The 14,773-nt window shown below is 32.8% G+C and overlaps 1 protein-coding gene across 4 annotated transcripts in view; it reads left to right on the plus strand.

The window, feature by feature from the left end:
• Positions 1 to 14,773, plus strand: part of LOC114335223 (FH1/FH2 domain-containing protein 3) — an 843,862-nt gene that overhangs the window by 114,800 nt on the left and 714,289 nt on the right. The window lies entirely within an intron of this gene.

Here is a 14,773-nt window from a genome sequence, read left to right on the forward strand (position 1 = left end):
TAAATACAGCAGAATCTTTTTATTAAATTATTTATTTACTATTATTATTAAATACAATTTGTTAAATCCGCATAAATGTTGCAACGGTTTGTCGCTAAGTTAACTAGCAATTGCCATAATCCATTGTCTTATCTGGTATGTATCTGCCTTGGTCATCTTGTTTATTTATGAAAATGGCTATTGTTGTGTCCGTATCTATCTCCATTCTCATGTTTCATTTATCATCTGTCCATTTTATAAGATGGATTAAGTCTGTTTCTCTAGTTTTTGTAGATTTTTTATTATTACATTGTTTTATTGTTGATATATCTTCCAATTAAACACGCTCAAATGCTTTACTAACAATAATAAATGGAGATAAAAATTATATAAAATGAATTTATAATGTATTCGTATTATTGGTATAACATTATTCGACTAAAAATTATGTTAGCAATTCATTATAATGCAGAGTAAATAATTAAAAATTGCGCTGACAAAGTACCACGCGAATGTGATAAATCATATCTTGCTTTAGAATCATAGAAGCTTTATAATACATGAAGAAACTCATAAAGTCTTCGAAAGAAATAGATTTTAATTATAATATGTAATAATATTTATAAGTAATAATATAAAGAAACTTAACAAATAAGATTCAGGGTACCAAACACATATCTTTATCTATTTTTCAGTGTCATAATGTATTCATTAAAAGTGAGTCATTAATACATCCTTATCAATTTTAAAATTATTCTTTTTTCCTTTTACCATGAAGATTTTGCTGGATAACAACCAGCGAACCCGCATTTTCTACATGTACGAATTGTCGAAGGTAGAAATGGCCCAAGTGGTTTTTTTAATGAATCGTTTCGCATAAATATATAGACTCATCAATTCCTCCAATGTATTACAATGCATTTTTAAAGTCAACAAGTACAAGTATCACAGGTCTATTAATTATATTCAATGGTTTTTTAAATTAACGACTTGATGGTTGGCAAATGTTTATTTGTTTCTCCATATTCAGCTCTAAGTTTTACTTGCTCACAAGTTTGATAGAAGTCTAGTTTTTATATCAACCTATTAATGTTAGATAACAGTCTAATGGGTCTATAGTTATAGCTCTGTTCTGTTATATGTTTTAAAAAAAATTTCTTATATACACACATAAGTATGATAAAATAATTGCGTTGTTCAACTTAATAATGATCATGTTCATCATTGCTGCTACATCTGTGGTTGAGGTTCGACCTTCACCAGTTTATTTCGCCAGTCGTTTCTGTTCATCGCCAACAATTGTTAATTTGCTGCGCCGATCTTCTTCGCATCCTAGTCTATACCGTCCCCCCATCGCTATCTTGGTCTATCTTATACTCCTGCATCCTTTTTCCTACTGGCACCACTAATAGCGTTCGTCTGGGTACGCAATTTTTATTTGCTTTTGACCTGGCCTAAAATCGCTTTGATATTATCAAGGAGGTCTTCCACATACATACTTAAATGGCGCTTGGGTGTTGATGAATATTTTGTATATTGTGTTCAGAACCCCTATAATTTTTACATTCCAACAAATCTCCCTTATTGTGCAGTGGATATTCCAGTGCACGATTATTCTGACATTTGTTTTTCTTCCAGACTTTGACTGTGCTGTGAATTTGGTGCATAGTTCTGTTACCTCCATGTTTGATGAGATCTGCAGGGATACAGTTCACTTCTGGGGACTTGTTACGACCTGTGGTTGAGTAGCTCACTTCCAATATTGATGGTGGTTCTGAGTTGGTGTTATTTCTTGGTCTTGGGTGGCTTTGAGATTTTCCAAGTAGTTGTTTGAAATGCCCAGCCCATGTGCTTTATACTGCGTCACTAGTACTAAATATATGCCCTTTTTTGTTCCTACACATCGTCAGCCGGGGTTTAAAATGATTTTCTTGTCTTATTTGGGATGCTATAGAACTAAGAGTTCTTCGTATGTTTGCTCCTTATCCCGTATGGTTCTTTGTTGCATAAGTTTACTTATATGCATATTTTTTTCTTTTAGTGGTATCTTCATATTTATCATCGAACCAATCGTTGCGTAGAGTGAGATCTTTGGGTTCTAGGACGTCATTTGTCGCTTCCTTAATAGTCCTACATATATTCCATCGCTTGGTAGCTCTTAAATTTTCATCTATTGTGTTTTAATTTTCAAGGTACTTTTGATACAATTGATGGATTCGACCGTTACTTGATGGAAGTTCATTTTATCTAACAATAAAACACTGAAAACGTTTGTTTTCTATACTTCCACAAAGTTTATTACAACTATGTGACTACAGCTGTTTCGGCAGAGTGCCTTTCTCAAGTGATTTAGATTACTATGAGTTTGCCTTTTTAAAGTCTTTAACTGAAGAGGTTGAGGAGTGGGGAGCTGTTTGTCTCGAGTTGGTCATTCAGAATTATATTTGCATTTTTCAATTTATTAATTTCCATAGATTCTAATAAAGGTAGCTTAAGGCCTTTGTTTTGAATATGCAGAATTTGAAATTGTTCATTAAAAGAATGATTATGATCTAGAAGGTGAAGTGCGTATGTAGAAGTGTCTGTTTTTTTTTTGTTGAAAGCCCTTTTGTGTTCTGCTATCCGTTTGTCAAAGGTTCTGCCAGTTTGACTGATGTAAGTTTTCGGACAGTCACCACAAGTTAGTTTGTAAACACCACTCTGTAGTTGTTTTCTCTTTCGGCTCTTACTGTTCTTAATATATCTGCTTAAGTTGTTGTTAGTTCTGAAAGCTGGTGTTATTCCTTTCTTTTTTTATGTATATGGCTATTTTTGTTGTTATCTTGCCAGTATATGTGATAGAGCAGAAGGTACTGGGTTTTTTCTGTGGTGGTGGATAGACTAATTTCAGGGGTTTCTTATGGAGTTTTTGGTTTAAAATTTTGTTAATTGTTTGTTCGTTATAGCCATTGTTTACTGCTATTTGTTTAATGATGTTCAGTTCTATCTCGAAATTATTATTTGACATGGGAATTTCTGTCAGTCTATGTATCATGCTATGGTAGGCTGCTACTTTTGATACCTTTCTATCAGCGAATATCAGATTATATATTGCAGCGAATGCATCTCGTGCCCTTTTTTTTTGCATTTGAGATTCTTGCTCTTATTTTTGCGCCTACCAAGAAGTGGTCTGAATTAAGAATCTATATTAGCCCCACGACTAGTAGGTATATACATCCATTAGATTAGAGAAGTGCCTGGTTTCTATCAGGATGTGGTCTATTTGATTTTTTTTGTTCCATCCAAATAAATGGGTTCCTGATAATTAAGGTTAAAATTAGAATCCAGGATATAAAAATCCAGGTTAAAATAGCCATGAATATGTTTTTCAAAATGAAAGCACTGGACGGCGCAAGAAGTTACATCACAATGTAACTTTTTTTAGCAGATTTCTGCAATCTGCAAAGAATTAGGCCAAACTAAAAGAAGTAAAAAACAATTTAGGAGGTTAATTATATGGTAGTTTATGGTAACAATAATTGCTTTGAACCTACATCAATTGAGCTAGATAAATTCTAGACCATCGGAACCCATGACTTCCATTGAACCATTGGTTCCGAACCAGCCCATCTCTACTCCAATGGGTGCCTACTCTTTGTCCGGTGTCGATCGTAACGAAACTGGTTAGAGAATTCGTTAAATTTTGAAATTTAAATCAGCTGATCACGAAGGAGGAATGCCCGATGTATACGATAATAAAATACATATTAACGTTTTATGACTGAAGTTTTATTAATCTCAATCGATTTTTTTAAAGCATTTTTACATAGGATGAACAATTAATTTATTCTCTTTTATTAGATGGATGCAAACTAACTTTTTTTAAACTTGTTCAAAAGGTCATTTATCTTATTGGCGAAAAAGCTTGTTTAATTTTTAGTTCCTTTGTTTAGTTTTGGATCATTTTTCTAAATTCCTTAAAAAAATCACTTTGTATTATTACCCATCTTTATGATAATTGTATGTTTATATTTTCATTCAACGCAATTTTCGTCTCTGAATCGTTTTTGGTAGTGGTTGTCTCTTTTTAATACGTTTCCCTAAAATGTTCCATAAATGTTCAAATGGATTCATGTCAGGACTACAAGCGGGCCATGGACAATGAACTAAGGACGACCCCTGGGAGGATGCACAGTGGGTCAATTGTGGCCTAAGTGCTGTGGGACTTTGCCCCTCTCTCCCTACTCTACAGATACAGATACAAGCGGGCCAATCTAAAACGGGAATTCAGACAGTATTTAGATAGTCCCTGACGATTCGAGCAGTATGTGATCGCGCATTATCCTGTATAAATAAGAAATTATCCATAACGAAAGGGGTGTAGGGGACAACATTATCCTCCAGACACTGTCGTATGTATCTATCTGCTGTTATCCACCCATACCATAACACCTCCGCCATCAAACGGCGTTCTAGGTGAAATAAAGCAAGGTGCAAATCATTCTCCGGGTCTTCTCCATAGACGTTCGCGTCCACCTGGAGATCGAAGAGCGTAGGGAAAACATTATCTTCCAGACACTGCTGTCTGCTGTAATGGTATCATGTTCGATGAAAACTAATTCGGTCATCATCATCATCATTCAACCCGGATCTATCCACTGCTGGATATAGGTCTCCCTCAGTCTCTTCCATGTATTTCTGTTTTGTGCTGTTTGCATCCAGTTTTTGTCGATCCGTTTTATGTCATCAGACCATCTGGTTGGCGAACGATCTCTACTTCGATATGCTTCTTGTCTTGGTCTCCAGTGTATTATTCGCTGTGTCTATCTGTTATTCGACATACTAGCTATGTGTCCAGCCCAGTGCCACTTTTGGGTCATAATTCTTTCTATGGCATCCGTCACTCTTGTTCTTCTCCGTCGTATCTCCCTGTTCGTAATTCGATCCCGACCAGAAATGCCTAGAATTGAGCGTTCCATGGCTCTTTGGATAACACAAATTTTATTTCTTACTTTCTTGGTTATTGTTAAAGTTTCTGCACCATAGGTAAGTACTGGCAACACACACTGATCAAAGACTTTTCTTTTGAGACACATAGGCAGTTCTGACTTAAGGACATAGCTCAGCTTGCTGAATGCCATATAAGTCCTATGCGGCGGCTTAGTTCGCACGTTTGATTATCTCTTCCTATGCGTATCTCATGCCCTAAGTACTTACTTATAAGAGGTGGTTTCTTCAATAGGCATGCCACTTACTAAAATCTTTTCGCTTAACACAAGATTTGTCATGATTTGCATTTTTGTATGGTTGATTTTTAATCCAACTTGTAAGGAGGCTAGGTATAGTTTCTCCAGTTGCGATACTGCATCATTGATGCTGTCAGCAAAAAGAACAATATCGTCAGCGAATCTCAAATGACGTAAGTATTTCTCCGTTGATATTAATTCCATTTTCACTCAGATTTGCGTTCTTAAACATATGCTCTAATAATGTTGTAAACAATGTTGGCGAAATTGTGCCTCAATGTCGCACTCCCCGTTTTATTTTAAATGCGTTGGTCTTTTTATCTGCCAGTTTCACACTTGTTGTCGCATTTTGATAGATGTATTTAGTCATGTTTATAATGCGATGATCTATACGACACGCTGTTAAGGCTTTTAACATTTTTTGATGACTTATGATGTCAAAAGCTTTTTCATAGTCAACAAATATCAAGACTAATGGCTTGTTATATTCAACACTTTTTTCTATTAAGTTCTTAATTACTTGTAAATGATCATTTGTGCCATATCCTGCTCTAAAACCTGCTTGCTCTTTTGGCTGATAGAAATCCAACTTACTTCTTAGTCTGTTGGTAATAACTCTTGTGAATAGCTTATATACTTGTGACAGCAAGCTAATGGGTCGGTAGTTTCTAAGGTTGCTGATATCTCCCTTCTTATGGAGATACTAATTCGGTACACCGAGAGAAAAAAATTCTTGACATAAAGAAACTTTATTAATATTTAAGAAAGATCGACTTGGCATACTGCCTAAGAAATATATCTTTGTATGTAAGATATAATTTTCTAAAATATTTCAAATAAATTCTACTATAGCCAGAGAAATATATCTTAAACATGATTTAATATCACTTTCTGGCAAACTTCAAACCCATTTATCAGAAAGAAATTACACCTGATATTAATTAATTTTATTAGTCATAAAAAAATATTTCTTAGTAAGGAATATTATTATTTTACTATTAATAATTAATGTATTTAATGTTAAGAAATATATTTCGCAGAGATAAACGTATATTTAGAGTTAAGTTATAATATTTCTTGAAAATAAAGTGATATTACATACGGCGAAATAAATCATTGTGTTAAGGTAAAATCATTATTTATTAATAAAACAATATATAAAACGTTATTATTACATACAAATATTTTCTCCACTCTTAAACCACTGGCTTCTACACAACAATAAAAGGATGGAGAGGCAAATCCAACTTCCTCAAATTTTCCTTCTTTTGTTAATAGCACTTTGTATATCAGCAATTCACTAAAACAAAATCGTTATGTAGAAAGAGTAAACTTACTTTAATAAAATTTTTTTTATAAAGATATAGATATTTATTTTGACAAATTTAGGAAATACAAAAAAAAAACAAATACACGGCCCCACATAAGAACTATTAATAATAATAATAATCAATCATATTTAGTTCAAACATGGCATTATTTAACCTACACATCTTTGTTTATTTTTTTCTTTTTGTTAATGAAATATTAATTATTATGTATCTGTATAATATTAAGTCACACAATAAACATTGTTTAGCTAAAACAAGAGGGAAAATACAACCAATGAAAACATTGAAGCAGACATAATAATATGTAGTTTTCTTAATTTTTATAATCTAAAAGAGACAGCATACCTAATCATTAAGAAATTTTATTACGGAAAAGTATTATTAGTTTACATCTAAGTCATTTAATATACAGGGTGTCCCGAAAAGATTGGTCATAAATTATACCACAGATTCTGGGGTCAAAAATAGGTTTATTGAACCTCACATACCTATATACAATAGTGCACACAAAAAAAGTTACAGCCCTTTGAATTTACAAAATGAAAATCGATTTTTTTTCATATATCGAAAACTCTTAGAGATTTTTTATTGAAAATGGACATGTGGCATTCTTATGGCAGTATCATCTTAAAAAAAAATTAAAGTGAAATTTGTGCACCCCATAAAAATTTTATGGGGGTTTTGTTCCCTTAAACCCCCCCAAACTTTTGTGTACGTTCCAATTAAATTATTATTGTGGCACCATTACTTAAACACAATGTTTTTAAAACTTTTTTGCCTCTTACTACTTTTTCGATAAGTCAGTGTTTATCGAGATATTTTGAATATTTATCGAATGCACCACATATTTGTATATGGTTAAGTCGAGGGTTAAGTACGATTATAGTGACCTGTTAATAATCTGAAAATTTATTTATAATTTACATTTTTAGGTATATTTTGAAAAAGAAGCCATATCTCGATAAAAGGTGACTTATAAAAAAAAGACTGAGAGGCAAAAAAGTTTTAAAAACACTGTGTTTAACTAATGGTACCACAATAATAGTTTAATTGGAACGTACATAAATATTTGGGGGGTTTAAAGGAATAAAACCCCCATACAATTTTTATGTAAATATTTTAAAAAAGAAGCCGCATCTCGATAAAAACTAGTTTATCGAAAAAATACTAAGAGGCAAAAAAGTTTTAGAAACGTTGTATTCAACTAATGGTACCACAATAATGAATTAATTGAAACGTACACAAAAGTTTGGGGGGGTTTAAGGGAACAAAAATCCCATAAAATTTTTATGGAGTGGACAAATTTCACTATAATTTTGTTTTAAGATGTTTCTGGCATAAAAATGAAACATGTCCATTTTCAATAAAAAATCTTTAATAGTTTTCGATATTTTGAAAAAAATCGATTTTCATTTTGTAAATTCAAAGGGCTGTAACTTTTTTTATGAGCACATTTGTACTAAGGTAAGTTAGGTCCAATCGAACTATTTTTGACCGCAGAATGTGTGGTATAATTTATGACCAATCTTTTCGGGACACCCTGTATATTAACTAATTCACGGTTTTCGGCAATAACATTTCTTAACCATAAACATATATTTCTTTCAGACTAACTGATATCTTTATCTCAAATAAATTAACAGAAAACATCCTCAGCGTTACACCCGCCATGTTTGATATAGCGTTGTATTGTATATTTTTATAGAAGACGATACATTCAAGAAACCTATTATAGTTGATACCTAAGTATACACATTTTTAAAAAGGTACTTACATGTATGAAGTTCTACCATTTCTGGAAGGCCCCGCAGTTGGTTAATAACTCCTTTCTTAATATTGTTCTGAAGCTATATATTAATATCATTCTGTCCCAGCTTTAAATTGTGGCATATTTCCCAGTTAGAATAATAAGCTCCTTTATTTCAGAGTCGTCCATCATTATACCTAAAAAGCATATAAAGATACTAGGTATTATGTTTCTTTTTTAACCATTCGGATACGCAACAATATTATTATTACATCTTAAATTACTCAATTTACTTTTATTTAATACCTATATATGTACGTACCTTCAAAATGTCCGTTAATTTTTAAGGAACACCAATAAATCAAAAATCCATCTATATGAACACGAACATATCACGCCATCTTGACAAACACTGACGACTAAACCATAAATAGTTAATCTGCGCAATTCTTTTGTGGAAGAAAATCACTTTGCAAGTAATATTTCGGCATTAATGACAAAGTTTTTATTTTATAACCACAGTTACTACAGAGGGTATTTCTGAAGAATTATTTCTTGTGGTTTAAAATATTTATTTGATTGCAAGAAAATTTCTTGTTCACAAATATAAATATGGATTAACTTAACATTATATTTCTTATACTGCAAAATATTTGTAGTTTTCAATTTAAGAAATAAAAACTTTAGGATAAGAAAATTAAATGTAACCATTAATGCATTTCTTAGTATTGAAGAAATTATTTGTAAGAAATTATTGAGTTGTGTCTAAAAAACTCGTTTCTTTATATGTGAACCGGTATGTTTAAGTTAATAGGATATGTTAACTTTTAAGAAATATTGCTCAAAGAAATCGGTGTTTTAGGAGAAAAGAAATTGTTCTCTCGGTGTATGATACGGACGATATGGACTAATTCGGTACATCCTTTAAAAGAAATACTGTCCCATACCATAACACCTCCATCACCAAACGGCGTTATGGGTGAAATAGAGCAAGGTGCAAATCGTCCTTCGGCTCATACACGTTCGCGTCCGTCTGGAAGATCGTAAGCAAAAACGGGACTCGTCAGAAAAGATTCCAGCACTCCATTTTTGAACAGTCAAGTCTCTGTGATCATTCGTAAATCTCATCCTCTAAGATGGATGAGCTGCTGTTAATTTAGAGCATGCTACTGGCTTATAAGCAACAATAGAGTTGATGACCGATATTCAAAAATCATTTAGTATATATGACAATGCAACATCGCAAATAAAAACAGAAGAAAAAACAGAACAGAAAAAACTGCAAAGAGGGGTTAGACTATCTCACCCAAACTATTTACCTTAGCTCGAGAAGGATATATTTCGAACTTCGGAATGGGCAAATAAAGACTATTAGACGGCGAAAACCTAAACCAAACGAGATTTTCCGATGATGTTACGCTAATAGCAAAAGACAGAGAAGAATTGCAGGAAATGCTATTAGACCTAAATACCAAATCAAAAGAAATAAGATTAAAAATAAATCTAGCAAAAACTAAATATCTAACCAATTAATCTCTAGATATAACTGGGAATATAATTCTGGACAACAATAATATACAAAAGGTTGAGTCTGAAAAAAGCTTACTAAAGGCTGATTTAAATATAAGATGTTCCTTAGCATGGGCAACATTTGGTCGATTACAAACAGTATTCAAATCAATGCTCAACATTAAGCTCAGTGATTGCAAGTCCAATGAAGAGATAAGAAGACGATCAAAAGTAACAGATGTGATCCAGAAGATTGCCATGTTAAAATGGAACTGGGCAGGACACATAGGAAGAATGGAAGACAACCGTTGGACAAAGCGAATTTTTGAACGGCGACCAAGGGCAAGAAAAAAGTAGAGGCATACCTCAAACAAGATGGAATGATGACATCAAGCGAATGGCTCGACACGAATGGATGCAAAAAACAGCAAACAGATATGAATGGACACACCTAAGGGAGGCTCACATCCTATGATGGATGGAATAGCTGTTGATGCTGATGATGATGACTGGCTTATAAGAACGTAAACCACTTTCATGTAGGACTCCTTACAGATCGTGCAGAAATATAAGTTCCTCTAGCTTGTAACCAACGACTAGCGAGAACCTAGAGCAGTTTCGTAATGCGGAAATCTTTAAAAAACGTTTATTACACTGATCTATGCACCTTTTTCTACCTCAATGTTGTTCTGAAGCTAATTCCTTGTGGGATTTTTATAACGAACTATTTTAAATGGGAAATAAGCTACAATTTTACCAAAAAAATGAATTTATTAACGTTTCTACGCCCAAGTCGGGTGTCGTTGTCAAAATACAAAATAATAAAACGTTAATAAATTCATTTTTTTGGTAAAATTGTGGCTTATTTCCCATTTAAAATAGTTCATTTTTCTACCTCATCCTGGCCTTTTAGTGTATTCTCCAATATGACGATAGGTACTTCCTAAAAGCATTATGAACGGTACTTTTGGCAATATTCAAATGCTTTGCAATATAACAGGGGTGGCCAAACTCCTTGAGGGTCCGAGCCATTTTTCAAAATTTGAAATTTTTCCCGAGCCGCAATTAAACACTTATTTAAAAAGTGTAAAAAAGGCATTAAACTTTTCTCTCAGAGTTTGGATTTCACGAATTTTAAAGTGATATGAAAAGTTTCACATAGTTGTTTCAAATATACAAATAATTCTACAAGCAATTTTTACTAGCTCAGGATACTTTTATTCTTTATTATCCTTCACCCGTCTCTCAAAAAACACTGTCTGTAGGACTCTGTCTTCCTCTGGTCTTATAATATGACCTGTACATTTTATATTAGTTTTTTAAATATTATATCTGAATCTGACGATGTTTTCAGTACCATACAGTCACCAATTCAGCTTTGCTGCGCCTTCTCCGCTCACCTGTCAATTCTATTTGAGGGCCAACTATCATTCTGAGAACTTTCCTTTCACGTACGATGTAGAGTCCATGTTTCACTTCCATATGTAACAACTGGACTATCAATAGACATGTACAGTCTTAATTTAGAGTGTCTTTTTATGAGCTTAGATCTTAATAATGATAATAGGTAGTATAATACTCTTTCCCACGCACCTATCCTTGATGATAGCTCTTTTTATATGTGGTCATCATCTGTGATTACTGCCCCAAAATATTTAAACTCTTACCACTTCGAAGTTGTGGTCATTAGTTATGTCTTCTCTTCGTTTATTCGACGCCCCAGTTTCTTCCTCGAGTTGTGAAAACACCTCTCCCACGTCTCTTGTAGAATGAGCGACTGCACCTATATCATCAGCAAAGGCTAACAATAGTTTTGATCCTTGATTCGCAAGGCCCCTGTCAGCTTAGATGATACTTTACTTATATTCTAAGGCCAAATTGAATAGCAACAGTGATAAGGGGTTTCCTTGTTTAATTCCTGATGTTACACTAGTCTTTTATATTTGTTGCCAGTAATTTAAGACATTTTCAAACACAAAATTAAAAGTAATTCAGGTAGATTTATTGAGAGCCACAAAGTATCGTTCAAAGAGCCACATGTGGCTCGCGAGCCACAGTTTGGCCACCGCTGCATCTTCTATACTGCGACCATCTTCCTGTAAGTTCTGCATTATTTTTTGGTGTCATACTAACACGATTTGAAAACACCAATGAACATTGATCTGAATTTATCAGAATAATCGTGAAACTTATCGTAAAATAAATTGGAAAAAATCTGTTGCTACTAAACAAAATAAAGCATAATTTTTTGCCAAATGTAACAATTTTCTTTCTGGGTGACAACAACGTTAAAAGTACCTTTTTATTATTATAATTGAACGTTTTGCATTATTAAAGTTTAGTTACCCCTCATTAGAACCAGTATACACTGACAAAATTTAAAAAAAAAATTATAAAATGCAAGTGTCTGCATTTTTTTGACAGGAGTGTATAAGATGAACGATGAAATTAAATCTTATAGAAAAAAGAGAAGAAAAAGCCGAGCAAAGAATACAGGTATAAATATGTATGCTTGATTAAATGGAAAATATGCACCGGTGGAGAAATTTCTACGTTGATTAACGAAAAAAGACAGGACTTTCTTATCTCCGAAAAATGCGGACCACATATTTGCTACCTACCATTGTTTATTGTTTAGTATATTTTTGTATCACGAGAATTATATAAAAATACCGTTTTAAGTTTATTTATTCAGAATGAATGACCTTGCGTACATTACCCTGATTTGGACGTCTTTAAATGTTCTTAATTGGACCTCAGTGCATATTTTAACATTTATGTAATTAATGACTAACTATATTTTTTCCGCTTCCTTTAAAATGCAAATGAACAAGGAATGGTATTATTCATATGTTTGTTTAATGTATTATTGTACAAAAAACCCATCACACTCTTGGCCATCACCTTGACAATAACTCTAAGAATTAATAACTAAAAATAGGTATTGTAGATTACCTATACCTATTTTTGTATATAAATTAATTTTGTTAAGTGTTTTTTGTTGCCAATTCAATTTGAAATTGAAATTATGTAATATGATCCTTCATGCATCAGAATTCTTTCACTTTTAAAATAGTCTTTGCTCATAGTGAATGATTATCTTAAGGTTTTCGCATTGTCTTAGTCCAGGGGAGTGACAATCTCTGGTTCAGTCACTTCTGAAAGCCCCAGAGATCTTTCTATCAAATCCTGTAGAGGAGAAAGAATAATCACTACTGATACTGGGTTAGATGTGAGCAAATCGATCAATACTCACTCCGTTAAGGAACGGGAAAATGACTAATCAATACTTGGTCTCCGGCAGGACGATTTGGCCTTAGATCAATACTCTAAGACTAAGTGGCCTTCTGTCAATACCCTAGAACCAGTGGAGTTGTTCCCAGATCAAAACTTTGGTGGAACTCTCTTCTCAATTGTGGCGAATGTCGTTTTATCATTGCCGGCTTTCCATCTCCATTGTGCATCGATGGCGTTGAAAAGTATTGGGTGTGTGTATGTAATGTACCACCGGTGGAAAGTGTATTACATGAATTCTTTACTAATTTTGACTACTTCTGGGATTTCTTTCAAATTTCGGCTTTGGCCAATTCTATGATATTTTTAACTCTTGCCTTTCTTGTACATTGTCCACATCTTCTTGCATTTTTTATATTATATAGATCTTTTTATTATCGTTAATTTTTGGATCATCCCCGTAATATGTACAGTGTTTTTTTGGTTTTCTTTTTTATTCTCTTCTCACTTACTTTCTTTTCTGTGGTAAGCGTGATTTATTGTATAAATCCATAATTGTTTTTATTATTACTTACGACATCTAGATTTGTATTTATTGGCATAATAAAACTATGCTATTTACATATTTGAGATAGATTTTAGAATGCTATTCTGTGTAATTCATACATTTATTTAGTGATTTATCTTAAACCCTCACCTCAATAACCTTCACCTTGACTATAGATCTAAGAATATAAATATAACTATGAATAGAACTTGAATTCATTGTTACCTATTCAAACTAATCTATTGAATTTTTGTTTTGGTTGCATGGACGGTTCTTTCTATAGTACGTTTCACGAATTTTCGAATATTTTGGATTAAGGCACGTATCCATTATGTTTGGGCTTCGCACATGTGGACCAGTTGCAGGAGCGTGGAGCGCCAACATACCGCTGGTACCTATGATTAATGTGATTCCTAATACATTTTCAGTGAAAATAATAACTCTTTGATAAGTGTTGGCGATACAATTTTTTTTATATGCGTGTGCGCGAAGATTATAACTCCCAAAATATTTATGACGAAAATATTTAGTTCTTAATAGATGCCGACGAAAACAATTATTCCCCTTTGTTCTCGCGAAAAAAATAATTCCTGGAAGATTTACAGCGAAGAAATCATTTTTCAATAAGTTACCACAAAAAAGATAATGTTAATGTGCCGGCGAATACTATAATTTTCAAAAGGTTGTGGGGAAAACAATTACTTCTCTACAGATATCGACGAAAAAAATTATTGCTATTTACGTGCCCAAGAAGGTTATAAATTTAAAAATATTTCTGACGAAAATAATTATTTTTATACCAGGAACAACAAAAAATAATTCTTTGTATCTGTACATCCATGAAGATCATAACTCCCAAAATATTTATGACGGAACCATCTAGTTCTTAATAGATGACGACGAATATAATTATTTACGTTTCTGTTCTTGCGGAAAAAATAACTCTTCGAAGATTAAAATTTAACAAAAATTATTTTCCAGTAGACTAGCTACGAAAACAAAATTTGCCGTCTCTTATTTAGGATTATTCTTTTCGCCACGCATTATTAGGATTAATAATCTTCGCAAACATAGAAATAGAAACGATTTTTTTGCTGTCATTCATCAAAGAGTAATTATTTTAGCCGAGAAATTTTCAGTAATATTAATTTTCGTGGAAACATAATCAGAAATAATTCTTTCAACAGGTAATTATTGTGAA

The sequence above is a fragment of the Diabrotica virgifera genome, chromosome 9 (genome assembly GCF_917563875.1).
Source record: "Diabrotica virgifera virgifera chromosome 9, PGI_DIABVI_V3a".
Lineage (NCBI taxonomy): Eukaryota > Metazoa > Arthropoda > Insecta > Coleoptera > Chrysomelidae > Diabrotica > Diabrotica virgifera.